A 15237-nucleotide genomic window follows, 5' to 3' on the forward strand; every position below is an offset into this window, starting at 1 on the left:
AGTTTTGGATACTTCCTCGGGCAAAGCCTCGCCTCCCGAGGTGAGAGCGCTCCACATTCTGCAGATGGTAACAAAGTTCCAGAATGCCCAGCATCTGCCGGCCTTCGGTTTTCTGAGGTTGCTCGGCCTTATTGCATCCTGCAGTTTCCTGGTCCCACAGGCTCGACTGAGGATGAGATCTCTCCAATGGGACCTCAGAACTCAGTGGTTCCAATTCACGGGAGTATGTTGGATCTTCTGCAAGTCCCGTGCGCAGTTGCTCAGGATCTACTATGGTGAGCATGCAGCGACAACATCCTCAAGGGAGAATCTTTTTGGCAACCATGGCCGGAGATAACAGTAGTAACGGACGCCTCACTAACGGGGTGGGGAGCCCACACCAACGAATTGACAATCGGCGGTCATTGGTCTCCATCAGAGTCCAAACTACACATCAGCCTATTGGAGCTGAGGGCAATCAGACTAGCGCTGAAGGCCTTCCTGCCCTCTGTACAGGGAAAGAACGTCCTGATAATGACGGACAACATGGTGGCCATGTACTACCTCAACAAGAGAGGAGGCGTAGGATCACTACCACTGTGCAGAGAGGCAATGCAGCTCTGGTTCTGGGCAATACGAGAGGGAATCTCTCTATCAGCAGTTCATCTAGCCGGAGAGCAGAACATGGCGGCAGACGCTCTGAGCAGGCAGAGCACAGTCTCCCACGAGTGGGAGCTAGCTCAGGAAGTCCTTCTGGAGACTTTCGCCCTTTGGGGAACCCAAGTGGATCTGTTCGCGACCACAGTCAACCAGAAGTTCAAACAGTTCTGTTCAAGGGAATTTCCACCAAGAGGAGCTCTAGGAGATGCGTTTGTGGTGGATTGGAAGTTCCCACTTCTGTATGCGTTTCCTCCAGTCCCTGTGATTCCTCAAGTAATCAGGAGGTTGAGAAAGTTCAGGAAAACCATGATCCTAATTGCCCCGGATTGAGCCAGGAGGACCTGGTACCCGGACCTTCTGGACATGTCCATCTGCCCTCCAATGCGTCTTCCGCAAAGAGAGGATCTTCTCTCGCAAGAGGATGGTCAGGTTCTCCATCCAGAGGTCAAAACACTCAACCTTCACGCATGGTTTCTGAGAGGTTGAGATGCAAGCATTGGGATCTTCCAGATGACGTAATGGAGATTTTGCTTAGAAGGCCAGTTTCTAACTTTTATACCTTTTGAGCCCGTGCACTCCTGTCACTTGAGGCTAACATTAAAGACTGTCCTTCTTGTGGCCTTAACATCAGCCCTCAGGGTAAGTGAACTACAGGCTCTCTCATGTAAACCTCCATATACTACTTTTTACAAGGACAAAGTGGTTCTTAAGGTTAAACCCTCTTTCTTACCAAAAGTCGTTTCTGACTTCCACTTCTCACAAAAAATCATATTACCAACATTCTATCCTCCTCGTTTGGGCAAAGAAGAGGAGAGACTGCATAGACTGGACCCTAAAAGGTCTCTTCAAGAATCTCAAAATTGTATCAAGATGACCAACATTTTGTAGGTTATACAGGTCATAAATTGGGATTAGCTGTGACAAAACAGACTATATCCCGCTGGATCATTCTGGCTACAATTGATGCGAATATCATAAGATGAGGAATATGTGGGAGGAACATCCAGTCGAAAGAAAGTTACAGTTGGTACGTAACTTGTTCATCTCTGAGAAAACCCATAAAGTGTGCTTTAAATGCACCTTTGTTATTATCTGGGGGTGATGTCAGTATTAGCAAATCACTCGCCCCTGCCCAAAGCCAACAAGGAATTCTTTACATACTGTAGCCAGAGGATCTTATTATACAGCAAAGAGCCCCTCTGATTATTAATTACGGACTTTGTCAGACCTAATTGGTTATTTTTCCAGCTGGACACCCAGAAGTTTAAGAGCTGGACCGCAAAATAAAGGAATAGGCCAAACGAAATTCCAGATGTCATACAATTGGATGTCGTTCACTAGATCCCCAACAACTTGCCTGCAAAAGTTTCAGACTTTCTACAATTTAATGGGCTTTGTAAACTAATCTCACTTTCAAAACCCCAGTCGGGAGTGTTTTGGTCTTATAGACAGTAGGTCTTTGACAGGCTGGGACTTGATATTTCTTGCAAGCCTTAAAATTGCCCCAGAAACCATGTTTGATCTTACTTGCTTGTTTCCGAAGATGCTCAACCCAAACAAAAGTTTGCTCGTTCAATTTGATTCCTAAATAATCAAACGATTGGCATTGACGCAGGCACTGGATGTAGCAAAACAGTTTTCTCGAGCCTTTAGTAGCTTTCGAGAAGCACACGACACTGCGCTTATGTTAACCCTAGGCCCACTATCCACCATGTATTCTATGTATGTATTGACCAAACTCTCTAGGGCCCTTGGTGTTCACACATAAAGGACAACATCATTGGCATGGAGCTAAACTCAAATTCTCCTAAGGCCTTCCCTCCAAACATTTTTAGAAATGACCTGGGGATTATGAATATCTCCTCCCTCCTGGTTATCAGACAGGTTTCTGCTCGGGATTGGCAGAGGCTTGCCTACTGCCCCGATTTCTAATGGAAGCCTCCCACAACCACTTGGATACTGCTGCGAAAGGCATTAATGTGGGGGCGACTCTTCAGAGACGACTCTTCAGAGACGGGTGCTTTTAAAAGCACCAAAGTTAAGACGTGTAAAACCGTATCATGGAGTTCCTGTTTAGTATGGAGCTATTGAGTTCGGATACGACCAGCTAGAATCGTAAAAGTCTTTAGCCTTAAAAACCACTGCCCAAACTGTGCTCTTTAGGCCTGCAGTGACAGTTATTCTACTTTAAAAATTAATGAGGATTCATGAGATTTCATGGCTGGTGAAACAGAGTGGACAGACCTCCTAGCCCCTTGTGCCAATAACAACCAGCCCTTCTCCGACCCTAAGCAGTCAGTGACTTGAGGGTGCAGGTTAATGGCTCCCCAGTGAGCAGCAGGATATGTTATTGTCTTTAGTAATGGAGACCGATAATCAATGACCCTTGGACATAGTTGCTGGTGAGCAAGGGTTATCTCCTTCCTCTTCCGTGTACTCTTTCCCCCCCCCCCACCTCCTTCCTTAAAAAGACTTGCAGGAACACAAGAAGCATTTACTCACTCAGGCATTGGAGAGGATCACACCTGCATAGAAAGTGCTTTAGTTGTTTCCTCGAGGTTCTTTACCGTTCTGAAGAAAATGACTGGCCTGCACACAGTTCTGCACCTCTTCCCTTTCAACCTTTTCTTACCCCAAGAAAAATGTAAGGTTTCTGCCCTCATATGGACTTACCTTCATTTGGGCTAGTGGCTTTGGCCCTGCAGGATGGATATTTGCATCGCCCCATTTGGCCCACAGACCAACCTTACTTCTGGTTCTCCATGGGAGAGAACCATTTTCAGTACAAAGTTCTTTCTTTTGGTCTCAGATCAGCCCAAAGGGTTTTTACCAAGCTCATGGCAGTGTTTGCTGCATTCATTCATCGGAGGAGTATTTACCCGTATCCTTATTTGAACAATTAACTGATCTGGGCAGATTCACCAGTTTTAACAGCCTCTTAGATCGCATGTTCTGTAAATCTGTCCATGAATGTCAAAGAATTCACCCCGATTCCAACACAGAAACTAGAGTTTATAGGGTTCCTGTGGGTCTCTTCCTAAGGCAAAGTTTTTCTTACGGAGGGCAGTCTGAAATGTTCTTGAGACTGGTCCCTGTCCCATTTTCCAGTGAGTCTGGTGGTTCCAACATCTGCCGAGGCTTATTGCGGCCTGCATTCTTCCTACCCCTGTGGTTAGGCTGTGAATTCACCGCATGCAGCTGCATTTGGTGGCATGGTGGGACAAGACATTGGGATCTCAATCCACGATAACACTCATTCCAGATTGGCACTGGTTGGCCCTTTGGTGGTTAGACAGGGATAATCTCCTAGTCAGAACCCCATTTCAGGATCCCCCTCATCAATTTACATTAACATATTAATCTCTGACCAGTTCGGGGGTCACTCTCTGAGAGCTTCACATCCACACCAGATGGTGGGAGGAAGAGTCAGTAGAACACATGTCCTGGAGCTGAAAGTGGCATTCCTAGCTATGCAGACATTCCTAACAGTTGTGAACAACTCCAGGTTCCTCATTTTCACAGACAATATGGTGACAATGTTTTATATAAACAAACAGGGGGGTACCAAGTTATGCGCTCTAAAGTGCACCTGTCGGAGTGTTCCCTAAAGAACAACATTGTCTTCCGGGCAGCTAAGCTGGTGGGGAATGGACAACGATCAAGTTGTTGCACTGAGCGGGAGGTCTTGCACCAATCCCATGTGGGAGCTCAAAGAACTGGCCCTATTGGAAGAAAAAACAAAATCTCACCAGTGTAATCCTTCTAATGGGCGTATTTGATACAGAGATTAACAGCAAATGCCTGCTGCATGTGTTCTGGAGAGGGAAAGATTCAGGGAAGGGGGATGGAGGCACCTTGTTGTTTCCCTGGAAACTGTTCACTTACCCGTCCCGTCTCTTCCTCTGGTTTCCAAGATTATTTCCGAAGTTCACACACAGTCTCTTGATCGCTTGCCACTGGCCTCAGGGATGTATTCTCCGGCCTACTGCTTAAGGTACATGGACCACTGCTCCTTCTCCCCTTTCCGCCGGACCTGCTTCACTAGCAGGGTGAGAAGTGTGTGCTTCCTTGCCCTCAAACGCTATCCTTTGTGATAAGGCATCTGAAAAACTAACTCACCAATCTGGGCCTTTCAGGTGGCAGTCATACAGTGATGGCTGCTGATGGGAAACCTTCCACTCCCTCCTTAAATACAGGCAAGTGGCTACTGTTTTGCCACTGGATATTAGAATGATCATGAGAACCACGACATGCCTCAGTAGATGATGCTCTCTCCTTTCTGTCAAGTCTAATTTATTTGATTGGGGGCTCGTGGTCTCCTCTTACCTTGCAGGGCTTACCTCACAAATAGAGTTGTTTCTTTTTCTGATGCAGACTTTAAATGCTACTTCTGGTGGCTCTTCCATCTGTTCCCCATATCTGCAGACTGATTCCAGTATACCATATTAATGGAATTGGCACATGAACCCTTTGAACCTATGACTAGTGGCCATTACATTTGCTCATAGGTTCAGTGAACTGCATGCTTTATAGCTGTGGTGCTTGCCCTGAATCCCCCCCAATAGAATCTGATCAGATCCTGCACTGTTTGTATGTCTGCAGGGCCTTGAAGTTTTCTCTCAAGGGGACAAGGCCTTGTAGGTCCTTCGGAGAGGCTATTTGTTGCGTTTGGTGGTGTCCATCCGGGTAAACGAGTAGCATAGGCCACTATAGCCAGGTGCATAGTATCTTGCATCTTACACACCTACGAGGTTCAGGTTAGAGTCCCTTCCCCCAATCCCCATCCCCCAGTCTCAGGCTCATTGTTCATTTAACAAGGGCAAAAAGCTCTGAAGTAGCTTTTCAAAAGCACGTGATTAGCAAAGCCATTTGCAATTCTGCAACTTGGTCATCCTCGGCTTTCTGCAAACATTCTCTTGACACCAGCTCTAGATCGGAGTACAAATTTGTGCTCTTGTGACTTAATGCATGTCTCTTACGGCTTGCATGAAGAGGCTTTCAGCTAGTGAAACTATATATATATATATATATATATATATATATATATCGCAGCCACGGTAGTGGCTGTGTAGTTATGGTTAAGTTGCTGTTTCCATAAGAAGAGCACTTTTTGGGCGGCTTATAACTTCGCTCCCCCTGGATGAATCCTCACCAAACTTTGCAAAAAAAGTATATGGCCCACTCTTAATAATATTGCAAAGTTTGGTGATGTTTGGTCCGGGGAAAAAGTTATAGGGGGGGTCCCAAAATGTCTTTTTTTCCCATAGACTGAATGGGGGAAAAACTTTGCGTACGCCTACAGGCCAAAGCGCTGGACTGATTTTCACCAAATTTGCGGCAGGGGCAGGACCTTAGTCCCGAAAGCGTGCTTTTGTAAATTTGGTTGCAATCTGTCCAGTAGGTTTCTTTAAAACGACCAAAAAGTATGTCTTAAAAAATGTGTGATATCTATGTCCGCTCCGCGGTCACACTTCCCTGTTCGCTCCGCGGGCAAGATACCGATTGGCTAAGGGGCTGGCATCATGACCGCGGACAGGCGACGTGTCTGCCGATTGGTTGCAGTGAGCCGTGATGTGCGTCAGATTGTTTGGATGCACCCGACATCTTGGATCCGCCGACAGCGCGGCGGCGACCAGAGAGGCGAAATGTTGTTTTGGAAACTGTTTTGGTGTGTCAGAGTGCTTGGGAAGGTTCAGAGAGTATGAGATGGGAGAAATACTGTATTTGTTTAGGCGGCAGGTGTTAATGATGTATTCGCCATCCCTGCCCTGTCCGGGATGTTTTTAATTACTGAAAATTAGGGGTCTCATAAGGATAGTACTTCCGTTTGTGCTGTGCGCAGGCAACTTGTAACTGTTCTCAGGACACGAGTGGTGTTAGCGAATTTTAAAATTGAGTATATGCCGTAGTTAAAATTTTTGTTTCTATGGGTGTGCTCCTGACTTATATGCCGCCATGGGTATGATCTGTTGCGGTTGTTGTGGCCAGGGCCTAGAGTCTTGGGTGCATGGCCGCAGGCCCTGGCTACAACCACCGCAGCACATCACAGCTATAGATACACCCGTACTATCGAACATCGATCAGGTGGTTGTGGGGAGGGCCTAGAGTCTTGCATTGGCCAAAGGCCATGCACCCAAGACCAAATGTATACGTAGTGAAGTTATAAGCCAAAATGGGCGCGATATGCTGTGGTGGTTGTGGGCAGGACCTAGAGTCTTGGGTGCATGGCCGTAGGCCATACACCCAAGAACAAAGTTATAAGCACTGCAGTTATAAGGCACCATGGGTTTTATATAGTGTGGTGGTTGTGGGCAGGACGTAGAGTTTTGGGTGCATGGCCGCAGGCCATACACCCAAGACTCTAGGCCCTGCCCACAACCACCGTAGCATTTCACATTCATACATCACACCCATACAATCGAATATCTATCTGGTAGGTGTGGGCAGGGCCTACAATCCTGGGTGCAAATGGAGTGTATGCTGCAGTTAAAATGTGTCATTCTATGGGTGTGCTAATGATTTATAAGCCACCATGCGTGTGATATTCTGCAGTGGTTGTGGCCAGGGCCTAGAGTCTTGGGTGCTTGGCCGTAGGCCGTAGGCCATACTCCCAAGACTGTAGGCCCTGGCCACAACCACTGCAGGATATCGCAGCAATAGATACACCCGTAGTATCGCATATCGATCAGGTGGTTGTGGGGAGGGCCTAGAGTCTTTGGTGCATGGCCTACGGCTTTTTTTAAGTTCTAAGCACTGCAGTTATAAGCCACAATGGTTGTGATATGATGCAGTGGTTGTGGCCAGGACCTAGATTCTTGGGTGCGTGGCCAAAGGCCATGCACCCAAGACTGAAGTTCTAAGCACTGAAGTTATAAGTCAGCATGGGTATGATGTGGTGCAGTGGTTGTGTGCACGACCTAGAGTCTTAGGTGCATGGCCACAGGCCATGCACCCAAGACCAAAGTTATAAGCAGTGAAGCTATAAGCCACCATGGTTTTGATATGCTGCAATGGTTGTGGGTAGGACCTATAGTCTTGGTTGCATGGCCGCAGGGTGTAGGTCATAGGTTATACATCCAAGACTCTAGGTCCTGCCTACAGCCACTGCACCATATTACTGCCATAGATCAGACGTATAGATTCGAACATGTATGAAATGTGTGAAATTATACTTACTGTTTTACTTTAAGATTCGATATATTTCTTACATGACTTTAGTACTTGGCGGAAATATCCTTTTTCAAGTTCTGTGATAAAAGAAAAGAGCATGTTAGTGTTTGTATTTTATAAAGACTTATTACATTGTACAATAGACATTTTAACTTTTTTTTACCCTCATTTTAGTTTACAAACTAGTGTACGGTGCATTTTGCTCAGTTTCTGTGTTTTGTTTTTCAAATCATTGGGCCTGGGGGGGAAAAAATCCTTGTCAGATTAAAAAAAAAACTTTCTTTGCTATGCTACAAACTATTTCTTTGTTTCCTTTGAGTGTTCACTTGTTTCTGATTAATGTTATACATGTTGGCTTGTTTCAGATTTTTTAAACAGTTGGATACCTGTTGGCGTATTCTAATTGTGTATTTTTTGTTCCGAATCTGTGGTATTCATTTATCTGTGTGGTTGTTATACAATCTTGGGCAGTTAGATACCTGTTGGCGTATTCTAACTGTTTATATTCTTTTACTTGAATTTTTGTTAATGTTGAAGTACACCTTAGTTATTAAATGTTGGCTTTAAGAAGATTAAATACCGTTTGTAAGATTTGCTGGTAATCTCTGCTTTAGAGTAATGCTACCATCATTACATTCGAACCATCCACATTTCTTTTTAATATATGCAGTGTAGTGACCTGCATTGGTTGTGGCTCTTGCGTGGTAGATTATACCTATTGTTGTGAGGGTTTTCTTACCAAGTGACACTTGACCGTGTGTGAATCCAGTCAGCTTGCAGTTGTTTTTGGTACCATCTGCATTGTAACTTAGAAGCATTAGTATTATGTAGTTACTATGTGTTTGTATCAGTAAGGTGGAGCGATTATCTGAATTGCAGATAGTACATAATCTGCCATGGTTTGCATTTTGTTGCTGAAATGGAATGGATTCACAATTAGGTATGGATACATACACAAATCACTCATTTGGGATTTGTTCCTGTGTCACATTGTTACAGAGAGTGCATGTATGTTTCCATATGTATGAAATCTGAAAGATTTAATTTATAGGTATGTTTTTGGTTTCGAGTACTTGTAGTAAGTACATTAGAAATTCTTGTGGATCTTCTTGTGAGCTTATAGTGAATCTCACCATTCTAGCACAGTAGTCCAATTATTGTCTTATTCTGTGAACACTATAGGATTGTTTGTTGCGTTTCTATGAAGGACTAACATTTGCAAACACAATTGGTCTGTACTGTGCAAGTAAATGTTGTTAACAATTGGTGGCAATTGAAATAGAATATTCATTGCTACATTTGCATAGCAACTTACACCAGTTTCATTTGAAAATTTGAATGGCCAGATATTTCTGTCTCTGAGTGATTTTTTCGGAGTTTCTGTTCCTTCTTTGAAGAAGTACCTGATTTACTTTCCCTAATAGTTGGTTCTTTGCTGGTGGTAATTGATGAAGTTAGATTCTTTTGTTTTCTTTGAAGGATTTGCAGTCAGATTCTGTTGCATTTCTGTTTGAATTACTTTTCTTTTACAACGTTTTCCTTTTTCTGGAATAGGATATGATTTCAGATGGGGTGTGTACAGTGAACGCAGTCTATTGTATTCTAAAATGCAAGGAATATCAGCGTTCACTTTACTTGCATCAGAGTTGATTGGAAATAGACCGTCAAGTGCATGTAAGCGTGATAGTGCTACATAGCTCATGCCTTCTTTAAAGACTGTGTTTCCTATATCTATCAATGCTTTGTCTAAGGTAAGACCTTGGGATTTATGAATGGTGACTGCATATGCAAGAGTTAGAGAAAATTGTTCTCTACGTACATACATGTCTTTGAAGAGAAGGAATTGAGCTCTTGAGCGGCCTATCATTTTTACTTCTGAAAGTTTGTGAAAGCGAATATTGACAAACTGAATGTTGTTGACACGTGGGTATGTTTGAAAGCCAACAACTGTACCCAGTGCCCCCATTAACTAGCCCTTGCTTCACGTCAAGGTTACGTTTCAGCATTACTCTACAATAAAGGCTAATTTTAATATTTTTTCCAACCCAGGTGTGTTGGAGATTGAATTTTCTAAGGTATTTAGACTTGCTGACACATGGGTAGTGTCATACCATGTACGTCCAGTTTGTCTGTGGAGCAAATTTCAATTATTGGTTGCATTTCTTTTTTTTAACATTGTTTCATTGAATTTGAAACAGCTTGCAAGAGTTGGCATTAAGGCCATACAATTGATATTTATGTGCGCTAATTGTTCCATAACATCAGTAGCACATGCGTTATCGCCATAAAGTGCATGAATGTGCTGGTTTTTCAATATTGCTTGTGCTTCTTGAGATAGTACACCAATTCTAATACTTTTTAAAATGTTGGCGTAAGTGAGGTATGCAGATTGACGCATGTTTTCTGTTAATTCTCTGTATTGGAAATGTTGTCATTTCCTATGCTGCCAACAGTTTGACGGCAGAGTTTGTGTCCTAAGGTTTTAAAAATAGGTTCACCTTTCACTGATATCAATTGTAGAAGATCTCCAAAAACGATAATGTGTTTTCCCACAAAGAGTTCTTCGTAGTTTAAGTACTTCTTGCAATCTGAGGTGAATCAAAGCCAACATTAGGTTGGAGACTATGCTCACTTCATCTATTAGTAGCATTTTCATTTGTTTTAATACTCTGCGTAGTTCCATTGCAGCTTCTGCAGAAAGTTTGTAATAGTCTAATTTGTTTTGGTGTTCTACTGGAAGGAGTAGTAATCGGTGTAAAGTGACACCGCCTATGTTGTAAGCAGCTAAGCCTGTGGGGGCAGTTACAACAGCTGACAGTTTGTTGTTTGTCAATTGTTGAAGGGACTTGCTGAGGATTTTGATTAAGAATGTTTTTCCTGACCCAGCTTCACCACTGACGTACAGCAGTATATGTTTGTAATTTTGGCAGGTACATTCTTTATTTTCGTGTTGTACACCATGTGAAATTTCTTTTGTTACTTCTTCAAAAATGGTGCGCTGATCTTTAAGTTTTGATTGTAGTACAGTTAAGTCTTCTATATCTTCTTCATAGTGACACATGGTGTTTTCCACTTCTGTCATAGCTAATTCTGCCTCATTTGCTATTAGTGGCTGTCCTAGTGGTTCTTTACTTCCTGTTACAGAAGGTTGACTACTGTCGGAAGTGTCCTTATCTAGTTGGGCCGGAAGTTCTTCTTCGTGTTGCTGTTCATTGTGCAACATTGTTTTGTATTGCGTAAAGTTCACATCGGTGATAGTGCTTTCATTTGCTTTGAAAGCGTCTTCATAGCAGTCATAGTTATCTAGTATCTCTTCCTCTTTTCTCCATGGTTTAAAAAGTTGTAGCAGGGACATGTAATATAGTTCTTTCTGTTGAGGAGTTCCTAATGACAATTTGACATGATTAATTAAGCTTCGTTTGGTAAGTTTCCCTAAACTGCCTTCACAATCTGTCACTCCATATCTACCTTTGCTTTCATCGGGTTTTATATTATTTTTGTATTCAAAGTTTTGAGCTATGTGGTATAGACACATGGTTTCCAAAGTGGTACTCCTGTTCGGGTAGTATGTGTGGGGATAATTTTTGGCAATTGTTTCTATGTCCTCATATGATTTGAGAACTCTTTTTCTAGATTTAGCAGGACCAAGACTTAGCCATACTATGTTTTCAGATTTTCCAAACAAAGCAGTACCGGTTAAACGATCTGCAGCTTCATAGGCGCCACATTCTGAGAGAGCATTTTTATGCCTAAGCTGTACAATTTCTGAGATAGTGTTTTGTCTGATGATGGGTCATTCCAGAGGTCTTGAAGCTCTGTTTGTTCTGCTTTTGTTAAGTAGGCTGTAACATATCGTGCAACTGCAGTGGAATTGTCTGCAATGTACTGCACATCTATGTTTGCATTCCATAAGAGGACAATGATTGCATTGTAATCATTGACATATTTTGATTCTTCTGTTCTTTTTATGTAATACCTGTTCTTAGGTGATTTACCTTTAACACTATGTCGAACTGAAGACATGAAGTTGTTCACTTCACCTGTTTCTGTAACTAGGGAAACCAAAGCGGCATTTGGTGTAGGATTTCCCTTTGCTTTTGTATTTGCGACGACAGTATTTGCCACATTTGTGTCTTTGAAATTGTACAATCTGTCCATGAAGGTCACTATGTGTCGTTTTTGAAGGGATTTCACAAGTGACATATTTTTGGATGAACTGCAAAACAGTGGCATCAGTGTCCTGACCAAATTTAGGTGCACATTTGATCCATAAAAGCATGTGAATGTGTGGTGCTCCTCTGGCTTGGTATTCTTTTCTCCAAAAGAAGTGTTGCACTTCTCCGAGGGTAGGAACAGTTCTATTACAAATAAAGTGTAGCATAGCAATGACACGATGATGGAAATATCTTGAAACATTAACAGGATCTAGAGAACAAAGTTCTCAAGGTGTTAGTATATCTATGTTGGTTTTGTTGTTGTTTTATATTGTCATTATGCCTACTGTCAGCCTACCCCCGGGGACCCAGACCAAGTCCAGCACCCCCGGAAGCAGGCATCAAGTTATCCCAAGCAAGCCCAGCAACCCCTGCTAGGGGCTATTTGGGTGCAGTCCTGGTGCCTATGGCGCCAGGCTCATATGGAGAGTCAGTCCTGGCGCCATAGGCGCCAGGCTCATAGATTAAAACTTACCTGATGCAGACCATGCTGCAAACTTATCTGATGCAGACCATGCCAAAAGAGGCTTGGAAGGGACTACTTTACCTAGGGACTATTTTTTTACTCGGGTGGGGCTGGGGAGGAATACTTACCTGGGACTACTTTGTAGGCTATTTAAACCACGCCCGAAGAGCAGCACATGCTTCGCGTTATTCTGCATCCAGCAGTGTAACGCTCACCGTGCCTGCAAGTCTGCATCCAGCCTTCTGCCATGCTCGCCTCGAGTTTGGAGCTCCTAGAAAAAGGGAGAAAGAAGGAGAAAAGGTTAGAACAAGAGCAATACCTTTGATCCTTACCTGAATTCCCCATCCATCGCGCCTTCGAGCTGGAAGAAAGAAGTTATTTTATGTGCATCGCCTCGCCTGCTGCAGCGCTGCGCTAAACTCACCGGCCTTCGCAGCATCTTCACATTCCACGGCATCCTCCTGCATGTTCCCGCCTCACTCCGGCACCTAAGGAGAAGACCAGAACAGCAAGGTGAGCCAAGGGAATACACAGAGGAATATTAGTTACCCCCCATAGACTTACCTGATTTTACCGCCGGGGGTACTATTCCTCTTCACGGGACGGCGCAGCTTCCACTGCATCTTCGCCGAACCCCGGCCCCTAAAGGGAGACAAAAGGACAGCAAGGTGAAACAAAGGGACTAACAAGGGGAACCCTCCTCACACAATAGACTTACCTGATTTTACCGCCATAGGTATTATTCCCCGAGATTTCATACTTTCTCTCAGCGCCTAAATAGGGGAGAAAGCAACAGGTTACATATTGACATTATTTTATCGAACTGTGTTGGATAATACAAATCCTTACCAGAATATTACCGGTTGCCACGAGGAACTCTTCACTAGGGTCAAGCTGCAACCTGCAAGGAATCGGACAAGAGTGAAAGTCAAGCATTTGAACTGTTACGAACTACATACTTACGGCGTCTGGCCGGGAATCTCGGAGTCAATATTGTTCTGGAACTCACCAATTCCTTCGAGCCAGTGAAGCAACTGGTTATCTACGTGCCCCTGCGCTCAATGCAGGATGGAGAGCTCATCTTTTCAAACCATCAGGTGAGACTATATGAGGAGACATCAAAGGTGATTAGTGGGGAGAACAGCGGGGGTGGGGGGGATTTACACTCAACTACATGGGTGGTTAATTCCCTTTCTCCATTTGCAGAAGAATATTCCTACGGGCCAAGCAAACGAAGTTAGGTGGGCCAGTCCAGTCTGTCATCTCGGCCCTACGTGTCACATTAGTGGAGACCGCAGCTGTCGAGTTCAGATCGACGCCTCTGTGGGAGCCAGGTGAGCGTAATAGATATGCGTAGGAAATCATGTAAATCTTCCCATGCATATTCTGCACAACTTAATGTAACAAACCAAGTGGGTGGTCCAAGGTTTCTGATCATACAACGTACATCTCCCTGCCGTCTGAACCAGTATTCTTTCGTACCACGCATGTTTGCAAACAGATTTGTTAGACTTGATTGTAAAACCTCTTCTTTTTCTTGCACTTTTTGTATTAATTGCATAGCTGACATATTTTGAAAGTGGGTTCCAGATTTCAATATGTGTGCAACTCCATAACATAGGGTTGCTAGTTCACTTTCAAAGAGTAGGTGGAATATGTATTCCACATTTTGTCTAAATCTGGGATCTTGAGAATACATTCGTAATGAGCGGTATTATGATGCTGTTATCTGAGTGGGTCTATCATCGGATCTTCCTCCTTTTCCAGTAGGAAATAGCAGTGGAAAAGCACGTGCTTCTATACTTTTTTCCCATATGCTCATTGGTGACCCTTTGGTTTGTCGCATTTGGTAAGCTTCTAGTGCATCATCTATGCTCTCATTAGAGTGCAATGGATGAATTGTATGATGATCCAAATGAGTGGATACTGCAGCAGGATCCAGAAGTTCAAATTGACCAGTTTCTGATGACTCTTGAATTATTTCAGTTGTTTCCCTTAAGCTTTCTTCAATATTTATTTCTTTGTAGTATTCGTTATTGTCTTTCAGATATTGCTTGGCTTGTCTAACTTTATGTAAGTCCACGAGTTGTTGCCAAATTATTTTGTCTTTTGTTGGTACACCATTTACTAAGACAATTTAAGAATGCTCTATTGGACGTTGCACTCCTAGAGTGTGCACATTTTCTGTCAGATCTAATGGCAAATAAACTACTTTGCCACGAATGCCTTTCACCAATTCAGAGGGAGGTAATTTTGCTGTTTTTGGTTGAAGGCGTGTTATTGCTTGAAATGGGTGAACTGTTTGAATTATGATGCTCTCATACAAATTGAGTTGTTGCAGGGGTTTTGGTAGTGGGAATAATTCCAAATTATTTGTAATAGCACGTGAAGGAGTTTGGTTGTTGTCCAGTTTTGTAGTGCAGTAACTGCAACATATTAGGGGTTCACTTATTTCGTATTTGTTTTCTGCTAAAAGGTAGAGAGCTAATTCAAACCATTTGGATTATTCATTGTCTTCTATTTTGTATGTTACGTCTATAGTTTTTGTGTTCCTTTTGTAAAACGTTCTGCGGCAACACATACACACATGGTTTGGTACTTCAGCGGATGTACTTTTACATTTTAGTATTTCTTTTTTGTATGTGTGTAACAGAAGGTTGCTATGTGCAGAATTGTTGCTAGTCTGTTCTAAAACTATTGCAATTTGTAAGTGCAAAACATTTTCTCTGGATACGGTCAATTTCTTCT

The sequence above is a fragment of the Ambystoma mexicanum genome, chromosome 9 (assembly GCF_040938575.1).
Source record: "Ambystoma mexicanum isolate Mex_15411 chromosome 9, UKY_AmexF1_1, whole genome shotgun sequence".
Taxonomy (NCBI): Eukaryota; Metazoa; Chordata; class Amphibia; order Caudata; family Ambystomatidae; genus Ambystoma; species Ambystoma mexicanum.